At 37.8% G+C, this 11,764-nt stretch overlaps 1 long non-coding RNA gene across 1 annotated transcript; it reads left to right on the plus strand.

The window, feature by feature from the left end:
* The first annotated feature begins 9,715 nt into the window (after positions 1-9,715).
* LOC127142386 (uncharacterized) lies at positions 9,716-10,196 on the plus strand. The gene is made up of 2 exons (XR_007813078.1): positions 9,716-9,826; positions 10,133-10,196. It is a non-coding gene; the product is annotated as an uncharacterized LOC127142386 (long non-coding RNA).
* The last annotated feature ends 1,568 nt before the right edge of the window (positions 10,197-11,764 follow it).

Consider the following 11,764-nt stretch of genomic DNA (forward strand, 5'->3'; position numbering starts at 1 on the left):
AATTGAATGAAGGAGTTTAATTACTTCTCAATGTGAAGTGGAAACTTGTGAATATATGGATTTGCATTGGACCAAAGGCAAGATAGCAACATTTCTATTATATTTCTGGATTTTTTGTCAGTATGCCTTCATCTCAGCCAAGCATGAAAACCTTTGAGCTGTTTTTCTCCTCCATTTTCACAATTGTTGCACAAAATTCAAAACTAGGCCATCATTCAGTCAGTATTATACTTTCTACCTGATCTGGGCTTGAAAAACTGTATAATTTTACATGAAATAACAGGTCCATATAAAGCACTTACTCATTATCATAGTTAAAGTGAGCCCGGTAATGATCTTCATTCATATTCGATGTGCTAAACATGGAAAATTATATAGAAAACTGAAACATGAAAATGAGTACATCCTGTGTATGGCTCTTGTGATGACCCTGTCAGAGTAATTCTCTCTGAGACTCCTGGGCGGAGTTTGGTCGTCAGGCAGTTTCAGCTCACCTGGTCTGGCTGCACTATATAAACTGGTAGCAGCCAGTCTTTGCGGATTCCACTCTGTTTGGTTTTGGTTGCATTCTGTTTGTCTCAATGTTAGTTTCCTTTTCAATTATGTTAAATAAATGTGTTTTAGTTAGAACTTATGTGTGGTCGTGACACTCTTCTTATAGTGTATGTGACGCTCCGTCAAGAGCTGTAATCATTCTAAATAACATATTAGTGTGGAGGCAGTACAGTATGTATTTTGTTTTCTTACTGGTTGCCTTGGCAATTTTCACACAATTTTAGCGATTAATCCTTTTTTTTAATCAAAATCTTTAAAAGTGTAATTTTCTAATAAGCCATATCAAGAATATGTTTTGAAAATTAAGTCTACAACCTATAACTATAAAGAAAACTATGTCCTGCATGTTTGGTAAATTATACATTCCAATAAGCATATACAGTAGATAACATTCATGTAGCACAAACTGCATCTAAAGTTCATGTTTTGCTCTCATAAGGACAGAATCTTGTTTAAATATGAATAGTACTCACCTTTATAAAACTGTTGTAACTAAGACTCCTGTGAAGAGACAAACAGGATATAGATGATTAAATCCTGATGAAAATTAGCAAGGTAGCTAGCTAGCAGACTCCTTTCAATTACTGTGGTATGTACTCACCACTCATGTTACATACACATACCTGACCAGCAGCCCTTTTGTTGAAGGCTTTTTGATATGTCACAGTAGAAAAAGCAGGTGTAAAAGATGACACTGAATTTAGCTCCTTCAGATTCAGGGTCCTGACATGTCCTTTTTCACAGAAGACATTTTGATTTGTCACGGCAGAAAAAGCACAGGTGATACAAATTTCTATTAATGATGGCTCAGGACCATCAGGTGCAAACTATGCCAGTGAGCCAAAATACACAATATAAGGACTGTAGGACTACCTCACCTAGATGTTGTTTTTAACATCATCAAATACTGTGATTTTTCTGCTCATACAAGCCTAAACATTCGTTGTGAAAAGGTACAGGTCTTTTGTGTATGCTGGCTCACTAATACACTGTTGTGGCTTACTGGGACATTTGACTAGGACAGAGTTATCATTTATGTTATGCTGCTGTGACAGAGGTCTATACCAAGACCCTGAAACCAAAGCAGCTAAATGGAATTCATCCATCAGTTGGTAAAATAGTAATAAAGTTGGCACTTAGTGAGACAACTGAGAATTCTTTTTCAATATTTAATCTTAAAAGATGAATAAATTACTGTCTGACTGGATTATTACATTTTTATACATGCTGCTTTCCATTCTTTAATACACATTGCATTTTTTATTCCATATCAGAATTAAGAATTAATGCATTTTGTTTTGTTATTTTTAATAGTATCTTGAATTTTTGTTTTTGATGTACCCATTAACTCAAAAACTGTCAGTCCCCCCAGCACCAGCATACAGTAGCCATCAAGCAGAATGTGGGAGCCAAAGATGTGACTGAAGAGGTTTGATCTCCTTTCATCAAAACATCAATATAAATAGCGTTAGTTTTAATTTTTTATTTTTTTTTATGTCTTTCCAAAGAGTGTAATGAAAACAGTGCAGGAGAGAGACAGTGAGTAATTGCAGGCTTGGCAGTGTTATCCACTACAGCTGAGAGTACTGGGAGGAGGGTAAGCTCGCCCACAAATGCTGTTCCTATTTACATTTAGACAAGCCTCTTTCTGATGCCGAGCCCCCATTCCCTCATGACGGGGTTAACAGTCTTTTAATCTGCTGTTGACAGGAAAAGTCATGTGACTGATAAGCTAAGGTTCAGGACAGTTTACGTGGTGGCAGTGGTGGTGGTGCAGAGTAATAAAGGATGTAACACCTATATAATGCAGGTTTTCCTCACTAACTAGAAGTCACTGGCTCTTGTTCTTTTCACAAACATATTAAAAGAAGCCTACATAGTAATTCTATCCAGCTGATTAACACAATCCATCACTACCTTTAACAGGTATGATTTATAAGGTCATTTATGATCATTGCATTTACAGTCACATCAAAATTACATCAATTTAGTCAGATGTGACATTGAACAGATCGTTGTGTTCTTTCAGCAACATGTTGGCTTCCACTGTGTCTTAAGTTTTGTTATGTTGTTATGTTATTGAAAAATCTGTTACAGAGCAAAATGCAAATCACAGAAATCCATGAATGGAAAAATAAAGCAGTTCGATTTAGAATGAAACTAAGCCAAAGATCAAAACATTCAGGATGAAAATATGCCCATAAAGAGCAGCGTGAATACAGCTCAGTTAGCTACAGTTTAAACACAACAAACAAACACAATGTTAATGGATGGCATTGAATTGCACTGTGAATTAGTATTCAATATTTGCCAAATGTGGCTCTATGCAGTGCACATATTCAGTTTGTTGGCAGCACGATTGGCTTGTTTTGCAAAGTGTTTTGTAACCAAAACAACCAAACATACAGTAGTGATGTGCACCAAAGGTGAGATGCATTTCTACTAAAATCTTTGGTAGGAGTGAGTCTTTTCACAACGTAATTTTTTCATCAAAGAACAAAGTAAAGTAAATGGAAATAGTGCCTATTCTTCTCTCCATCTGGAGCCAATTTAAGAGAGCACACACACACATGCATCATACAGGCAGAGTAGACAAATCAATCTGTAAATGCATTCAGTGCAACAAAGACAAGATTCTGCTGCAATATCAGCCTCTACTATAGCTGTGTAATTAGCCTTGATCCAATCCACAGTAGTAGCATGTTTTCATCCTGTATCAAGGCTAACTGAAAGCCATACAGACAATGTAGCCTTCATTAGACATAAAGCAGCATGTGAACACAGTCAAAATCTTAAAACCTCTTTCCACTGATAAAACTGACCCTAGAACAATTAAAATGAATCAGCAAGCAATTTCTTCCTAAAAACACAACCAACTCACTGGTCTAAGTCAATGTGCGAGGAGCAGATGACAAAAGGCCAGTTTACTAACACCCTCCCAACCTTGCTGGATAAATCCTTACAGAATTAATCTCGTTGACCTGAAAAAAATGGCAGCTTAAAAGTATTTTGTTCTTGAATGGCTCTTTCTGCCTTTAAGGTACAACATTTGTGCCAGCTTTCCTTCCTTGCATTTTTTATAACTCCTCTCACCTTTGCCCTTAGTTCTTTTATTCTTTTACACAACTATCTAGGGGGCTTTTTCAATAATCGTCCATGAGCTCAGTTTCAAACGTACGGCAAAGATAGTGATCTTTTCCATTATTTCACTATCTGACTCATTCCAAAATTAAGTGTTGCCATCTTGCACTTAACAACTGAATCTTCTTGATCTCCATTTCTGTGCTCTCACTAATGAGCCACCAAATCTACTTAAAATCAGAACATGATTTTAACATTTTAACATTTAACAAGATGACCTCCCATAATGTACCTGGCCTTTATATACCTTTCTTCCATAGTAAGGCTGACTACAGATGCAAATGCATGATTGTCTGCTTTGCTTACAATGAATGCTAGCCTACTGTTAACATTCTCAGTCTCTTAAAAGAACATTACAGTGGTTGTGAAAATGACACCCATATGTTCACAAGTTTTAACTTCCCAGTGAGTAAGTAATTACTTGCTCTGCCCCTTAAAAACCATTACAATGAGGCAATTAGGGTCTTCTACTATATACTTATATTATACAGCTAGCGCGTGGTGTTTCAAGGGCAGAGGCTAACAAGTGCATTTTTTCTGCCTTTTAACTGTTATAATATTAATCAAATTTAGGAGTAGTAGTCATAAATTCAAGGCTCTATGCAAGGTAAATTGTGGGAATCCTCATGTGTGCGTGCATGATATTCTTTTTCTGGAAAGCCATTTGCTGTGATTGTACCATGTCTGAGGCTTAAGTACATTGACAGCTATGAAAGCTATGTGAGAAGAGAGCAATAATGGGTAATTTCAACTTTCACTTCCACTCTTCCATTATGGCACATGGCACTTACACAGACTTCCATGTTCTGCGTACATAGCATTTGCACATCCCGTGATATTCATCCTTGGTGATGCAAATGCTGTCACTGAGCAGTACACAGAGCTCATTTGTTTCTGAAGCTGCAGATCAAGATTGAGATCTTACTGAGCAATTGCTACAGCGTCCTTGCAGCAGCACTTTTCTGCAGTTGGACAATAGAGAACAGCTGGGTGCTGTATTTAAACTCCGTGTCGGTGAGCTGTAATTCATAGAACACAGACATCCATTTCCTGAATGAGCACAATTACAAATGTGTTTACAGGGAAAGTGCTGTAGCCATTCCAATTAATCCAGTGTACCAGAAAATAACTTTTAAATAACTATTAAATAACTACTCTGTCTTACTTGCATGGCTGCCTCTGAATCAGAAATTCATCCGTTTCGTTCTGTGGGGGATTGGTATTCCTTTGGGGAAACATAGGAGACACAGTGAAGTATGAGGTATGAGTCCCTCACAGGCCATGGGTGAGATGATTAAAGCTCTCCATCTCAAGGAATCATGTGTTGAAAAACAACATACTCAGAACTCCATGTGGCTTTAGCATCTGTGGAGCATTACTGAATATTTAATTTAGATATTTAAAAAAAAACTACAATAGCGACATATTCATGCAAATATATGGCATTCACAAAATAAAATGTTAAAATTTGAAATCGTTGTCATCTTACTAATTGCAACAAAAGAAGTCATAAAAAAAGATTTCATAATTACATGACGTTATATATCTAAGATCTATTTACGTTATATCTTATAAGATCTTTTTATAAGGAGGAAGTTGACTAAAAAATAAAAACAAAGGCAGTTTCAAGCAGTAGATAGCCTGAACTGAATTAGTGAATTCCCCTCTATTATGCTTTAAAATGACTAGTTACACAAGTAGAATTTGGAGATTCTTTCAAACTGAAACAACCAGAGACAAAGCCGGCTTAGAAAAAAAAATATAAAACACCAATCACTGACTAAGTAGACCAACATATCACCACTGATATTGTGTTTTAATTTCAAGCGAAGGAATTCAGCAACAAGATGAAAATATTTTGCCTTTTGTTAATCGTGCATGCTGAAAACAACAAAAACCAACATACAGCCAACAGTATGAAAAGAAAAGAGTAAAGGAAGACTATGAATGAACATGCTGCTGGACAGCTTTTATGATGGTGCAGTGTAGCTGCAAAGTGCTTTTAGTGGCTACTAAAAGCACAGTAAGAGGCTTGATGACACACAGTGAAATGTTGATGTTAATGTTATAAGAGAAATTACGAACAAAAATACCGGCTGTGGACTGAAATGAAGCTAAAGAAATTCCTCACAATGGACAAAGCTTGAATAGCATGACAATACTATATGATGAGAATGATTCACACTGAAAACGTCACAACACTGCCTGCAGATTCAAGGTGATGTCTCCTGTGTGATACTCTTAACAGTAAAATGAGGAAGAGGGATATCAGATTGCTCCCACAGCTGGAGCTCAGAGCTTGAATGATGTTGGAATGATCGGTGAGAGCAGAACATCACATGGGGGGGATGAAATTTGATTGAAATTATTCATCTAGTCAAATTTTCACTTGGTGTAGGTGGCTGCCTGCAGTATCGGCAATGTCAAGCCTGTATCAACACACTGCTACACACTACACAGTCGACTAATCAAGTCAAGACTAATTTTTTAGATTTTCCTTGTGAGAGTCTGAGAATGATGGGAGTTATGAAACCCAAAATATCAGACCCTCCACACTCTCCATCTTGTATATGGTTTATCTTGCTCCCTCCATGATGCTCTTTCTGAAAAAAATATTGTTTAATCAATGTCCTGAAAGAACTTTGGTCATATCACCAGATGCAGCTGCCCCTCATCTCCCCTGACAGTTTCTAGGCGGCTGTTTGTCCCATTATTTCATGTCTGATAGTGCCTCCCATGTCAGGTTGGGTCACAATAAAACTCTCACTGCAGTTAATCTCAACTTTGTTGTTGTTGCTGCACTGAGCAAACTGGGACTAGAGAGATGGACAGGTGAGGGAGAAATAATCTGAGGTCACAAGGTGTGATAACATGACAGGAAGTGAGCACCATGCAAGAATCTTATAAAACACACATCGGGGAGTAGCATCAGGTCTGACATACCATCTAAGAGTTTATATTCATATAGAAATGAAAAAATATATATGGTCTGGTGGCATTAAGTATGAAAGTTCTCTGCACAAATCCTCAGTGATGGACAGAGAAAATCCCACAGATGGATATTTTTATGGCCCCTCATTTCCTTGGGCCAAATGCTGCATAGATAAAGGCACGTGCGCACACACACATACATACTGTCTAACATATATGCATTTGGACTCTTCCCTGCAAGTCCATTACCATACAGCTTCCGATGATGTAACATGAAATTAGCAACTGCAATGTAGCTCTTTCTCCCTCCAACCCCTCTATGACAGATGGTGTTTTACAAAGCACATGGGACATCTCTTATTTTGTCCTGGACATCATTCACTATTAGCATTTACAAATCACAGTGGAAAAAGTCTCATCTGCAACTATAGTCAACAGCCACAGCAAGGCGACACAGAGCTGAAATTACAAAAGTGACACGCAATTCTGGAAACGTCCATGTATAAATTGTAGAGGGACTAAATGCCCTCCTATAGTGCTTCTTCACCCTGCCAAGGCAATTTCCTGCAGAAAAGGGTGGTAGTAAATATAGTTAATGTGCTGAGGAGGCAATGTTACACCAACATGCTGTTAAAACAAGACATGAGATATTGGAGTGATTCTTTCCACAATTGGGATGTGAAATCCTGAACCATAAATTAGGCCTGGATAGGATTGACCAAGAAAGGACCACCAAGAGGGTAGGCATTGAGTCCTCATCCAAAAATACACCAAATATTCAAAGTGAGACAAGACTGAATTCGCAAAGAACTCTGCCTTGTTTCAGATGAGCTGAAATGTGTTTGGCTAACGTTGTGAAGGCTCCTTACAAGGGCAACCAGCAGCAAAGGTCTTAAAATTATCTAAACTTAAAACCATGTACAGTGCTATCAGTCACACTGCACACAGGATACTAAAGCTATCTAACTCAGATGGTTTTTAACGTTCAGAAAAGACCAAAGACACCAGGGAGGCAAGACATCAAATGTTCTGAAGTGCTGCTTTCCATGGAAAGCGAGCTGATAGCTTTTTAGGCAACAGATTAGGGTTTGAGACTTAAATTGGAATTTAAATTGGGTAATTAAGGTGGATTTAAAACATCTTGCACTATTTTCCGTTGCCACCTCAGAGACTTGGGTTTTTAAGGTGAGGGGTCTTTTTAAAGCAAATCTTGCTCAGTACAGCTTTAACATGCCATTTGATGAGGGGCGGTAATGTATGATGATCATTAAATAACTCCTGACATGAAAGGTTTGAGAGGCAGAGATGATACTTTTTTTCATACTTTTTTTCATAACATAAGTCATTTGTCATCTGCAGTAACTGGACTCATAGTGGAGCACAGATGTCTTTCTCTTAATACTTCTATAGATTACATGACTTAGATGACTGAGAACGGACATATTTTAATTATAGAAATAATAGCAATGAGCTTTTAGGCACCTGAACATAAGTAATTAGCCAGAATCAGAGAAGCACTTGTAGCACATCAGCTAATTTGTAGCAGAACTACACAACCATCTAAACACAAATCAAGTAAGATTAAGTACTGATGCTTACAGCCTCCTGCCAAACAAACAAATATTCTCTATTTTTCAAAGACATTAAAAGGCTATGCCATTGTTGTTGACTTTGGTTTTGACTCTTTAATTTTGCACTTGTTGAATAATTTGTTCTGTCTTGTTTCCTAGTAATTGTTGTTCATTTCTTTTTCCCACACACCTGCACTGCTGCCAGTTTTTGCTGTCAGCATAGCCACTAGCTTAGCTTGATTTCATTTTAGCCAGAAGCTAAACTTTACTGCACCAGCACTAATCCTGCTTTAATCGTTTGGAATATAATGATGAGGTTGAATGAGACATCATAAACTTTACAGAGGAAATACAAGGTTCAGATGGACAGAGTAAGAAGACACTTACAGTATGTCTGGTTCCATTGACACTACACCCTGCATGACTCCTTAGGATTTCTCCTCTTCTTCACTCCCAAGCTTTAATCCATGTGGCTGGAGGTGGTGATCAGAGACCACAAGAACTGAGCATTCTCAGCTGTTTCAAGCTCGGGATTAAATCTTTCCAAACCTCTTGTGATGCTACCCAGCACTGCTCAGCTCATCGCTGTTAATGTCTCAACTTCTTATGACAGGGGATTCCAACATTTGGGGGGGGGGTTAAACCTCAGACCACCCATCCACTGCCACCATCTTCAAAGAACAACTCTCCACTTGCCCTAATCATCTATGGTCTGGCTCATACTTTACTCATACTTTTTGTCTCACTACCTGAATGTAAGCCATCAATCTGGACATTCTACCAGTAACTTTGTGACCAAACTGCAGCCTCTTCTATTGCCATCCATCCAAAAAACACCTCACCATATTTGATAGAGCCCCAGCTACTCTTGAATGCATCCCTTGTCCATAAGCACCTAGTCCCACCCCTTTTCTTCCCTTTTCTGGCTACCCTTTCACCTGGAAGTACTTGGCAATAAACTACATATAAGGGCCACATGTTCAAACACACAAAAGAGTGGGGAGAGAAGCCACTAGTCACTATGTTGCATTGGTTTTGCCTTGTATCATACCTGGGTTTCTCTCATACTCCAGGTGAATTAGCTTTGATTGGCTCCCCACTAAGCAACAAAGGTATTTTAGGTTACATTTCTTAATTTTATTGTTGTTTTAATGTGCTGTTTTACTAAAGTTGCTGTAATCATGTAGGCAGAAGAGTCCTGCACTGGTCCTGCTTCAAAGCAATTACAATAATGTCAGCAAAAGGTAAAACAGAAAAAAAGAAAGTAAGTAGCACTCAGTAATTTGAAAGCAAGTAATTGTTCAGATAACAATATTATTTTGTCTTATTTCCTTAGGAAATTGGTCACTGCTATTTTGGCCAGGTTGTTTCTTTAATTGGTTCTCCTAGTTTAATTCCTTTGATTATTTGTTCCTTTATGATCATTTTGTTTAGGCTGTTGCCTGGGTTTTATTGCTGTGCTGTGTTTAGTGAATGGATAGTTTTCTTTTACTGCTTATCTCTAGATTTTAACTTAACTTGGTTTTAGTTTTTATCAATCACTCGGCTTATTTTAACCATGTTTATTCTTTTGTTCTAGGACATTGCCACAGTCCTTCACCATGTGCCTTTCCCTCTGCATGGTGGTGGTAATTGCACTTTTGTTCATATTAAGTTTGCTGTGATACCATTACAGGCAGAATTTGGCCTCCTTCCTCTTGGTCCTGTCCCAGCATTGCCATACCCAAAATGTATTACTCTTCTTGGTTAAAACCTAGAGATCCCATGAAAATGTTAGCACTCTGTAAAGCTCTTTTATCCATTAGAACTTTGTTCTTTTCTTGATAATTTTATGTTGTGTTAATCTGTCTATTGTAACAGTTAAATCCTCATCTGTCATTAATCCAAATCCACTCTTACAGTTTCCTTACCCATGGTTGCATATTAACTTTCAGCTGTTTGAAAGGGGTACAAGAGCAAGGCTCCCTGCTACTCTTCAATAAACTGAACCAACCAGGATTCTCACTCGTCTCTCTGCTATGAAACTGTTAAGTGCAGCTGCTTCAACTCCAACTGTTTAAAAGGACACCATGTTTTTCATAGTGTAACTTTTGTAGTGAATTACTATCCATTTTTAGAAGAGATGGATTGCACACTGCAAGATCTACATTTAAGAATGTCGACCTGGCCTTGAATGTCTGTAAGATTTCCAACATATGACACCTAATAACTATCTATTAACATGGTCTATGAGGAATGACTGACACTGACCACCAAAACTGGAAATCCCTCTTGTAGTTACTGAGGTTATTTTGTGCTAAAGGTTGGCAAATGCTGCTATTATTTAAGACCTTTAAACAACGGTGCTACAGTTAATGTTTGTTCTTGTGGTAATTTCACAACTTCTTTGACATTGGTAAGCTTATGAGTCAGTCTCAGAACTTGAATAATGGTATATAATAAGACTGTACAGAGCAAAGGCTAAGCTTGCTGAGCACAGTGTGACACAACCATCTCCTTCCTCAGTGTCTGGTCAGATGAGTTCTCTGTTGCTGAGTACCATGCATCTCCGTGACAAGAAACAGATGGTATTTGACATACAGGTCACCCATGCTGCACAATCATGAGTCTTCCCCAACTGTGGCAGCGCTCAACTTGTCCACCTATTCATTATTCATAAACAAGTCACTGGAAAGAGTGTAACTGCCACAAATTACAGCCCACTGAAGCTTAAAGATGATGCAATTTACATTTTGAGACATTGTATTAATGACTCATCAAACTAAGGAAGTGCAAGCTGGCATATGGTTAATGTAGATTCAGAAAGACCATTAAACTACTGTCATTTCACTCTATTTCATCATGAAAGGCACTGTTCAGTTTGAAACAGGTTTTTCCTTAAGAGGAGGAAATCAGTGCAACTTAAAATGTTTTTTTTTTTTTTTTTTTTTTTTTTTACTTTTTTGACAGGACTGCTGTGCAAAATGTTGAAATACATGCATTGATAGGAGTGAAACAAGGCATTTCACCTTCACTTCATTAAAATGTGGGAAACTGGATTATTTTGTACGGAAAATCTCTTTCACTGACAATTATCCTGTCTGCACTGACCACAAACATTCAGTGTTTTTATATATTCAAGGTTTTTTCCCTTGCTTAATAGTGCAGAAAGAAATTGCAAATTGTAGAGACACTACAATAACACTATGTCCCAGACTCACCTTCAGTTTGAAAGACCTTGTTATGCCTTCTACCATTTTCTCCCAAGTTTTAGTATATTTCCTTAAGTGGATAAAACGTTTGCTGACCAGGCATAAGACAGGTCAACTGTAGACCAGAGGTCCACATACTGGCAACAGCACCTCTAAATCAGTCAACACCTTCAATTATGCCTTTATATCACCACTTTTCAAATGATGTGGAAACAATGAGCCCATCCTCAATTTCACAGCAACCTTATGGCACAACCCAGTATTAGCAGCCATTTGTGATTGTGCCTGGTAAGCGTTTCAGCGCTAACTTTGCTCATGTTTTTACAATAAAGGGAAATGAGAACAGCTGAATCTGGATCTGATAATGGTCTGTAC

Source organism: Lates calcarifer, linkage group LG1 (genome assembly GCF_001640805.2).
Source record: "Lates calcarifer isolate ASB-BC8 linkage group LG1, TLL_Latcal_v3, whole genome shotgun sequence".
In the NCBI taxonomy this organism is placed as follows: domain Eukaryota; kingdom Metazoa; phylum Chordata; class Actinopteri; family Centropomidae; genus Lates; species Lates calcarifer.